Source organism: Plasmopara halstedii (assembly GCF_900000015.1).
Source record: "Plasmopara halstedii genome assembly, contig: Scaffold_650, whole genome shotgun sequence".
In the NCBI taxonomy this organism is placed as follows: Eukaryota; Oomycota; class Peronosporomycetes; order Peronosporales; family Peronosporaceae; genus Plasmopara; species Plasmopara halstedii.
This window is the reverse complement of record NW_020187567.1, coordinates 2715719-2716936: the sequence shown is the minus strand read 5'-3', so window position 1 is coordinate 2716936 and position 1218 is coordinate 2715719.

The window sequence follows — 1218 nt, the reverse complement described above, 5'->3', positions numbered from 1 at the left end:
TGTCACTACTACATCGATGTGATGCACAATGAATGCAAGGAAAGAATATGAAACCGTATACATAGCATCAGCACTTTAGTCTCTCTGTTCCACTTGACACTTGCGTTTGTTGTGACCATTTTCGCCACATTTGCTGCATTTGTACACTTTGGTGAGGGCGATTGTAGACTGAATGGTTATAGCAGATTAATGTATACTTTGTTATTGTGGGGTATTTTGTCAAATTATGCTAATTCATTCCTAATACAATACATCTTCTGTTGTGTCATATTACGGCTCCCCGGTGATAATTTACGTGCTGGGGGTTTTTTTTATTTTTTGAAAAGTTGGGATATTTTTTTTATATATGGCAATGGTTGGGGCATTTTTTTTATTCTCTCTAATTTTAATTATTTAAAGAATTTTATATTCTTTACTTTCTCAACTGGTGGTGTGGGTGTTCTACATAATTAATTCTAAACGTTTTTGAACTCCATCGTCAAAAAATTTAACTGGTTCATTAAATGGTGTAAAGTTTTTAAAGACAATTTAGTACAAAAATTCATAGCGTTATATCGTAGAGTTGAGCAGCCTTGTAATGCTAAGCCGTTAATTTGCAATACAACAGAATGAATTGAATGGCACAAGAGATCGACGCTGGCATACGAGAGTACGAATCGGTCGTGAGTTATAGTGTGGCCGACTACTTTATCGACGACCCTGGCGCCATGCATGTGGTGTCATGTGCATTCTAATGAAGTAAGCAACAGAGTGTACAACAGATGCACAGACCGGATGAGTAACGCTATGAGTCCACTTATGTATTTGAGTACTGCCTGCGAAAACATGTATGAGTTCACTCATTGTCTATGAGTACAGTTTACTCATGTCAAGAGTAAATTTACTCACGGGAAGAGTAATGATGAGTACTTTTGACCACTGAACTCAAGTTCCACCAACCAATTTGACAGTTCTTCTTCTTCCTGATTCTTCTTGTCCTCTTCTTCATAATCGATCCTCCTCAGGAATTGCTCTTCCTCTTTTTTTCTACTTCTTCGGCTCGCTCCGTCTTGTTACCGATCGACTGCTCATTACTATCCTCATTACATAGCTCAGTCCATCACCACCACCACGAGTTAACCAGCTACAGCAGCAGCGAGAGCGAGCGTTGTGGTGGCAACAAAAGATGGAGTCGTTATTTGAAGCATCTCCAGCACCAGCCTTTGATGAGGATAATAC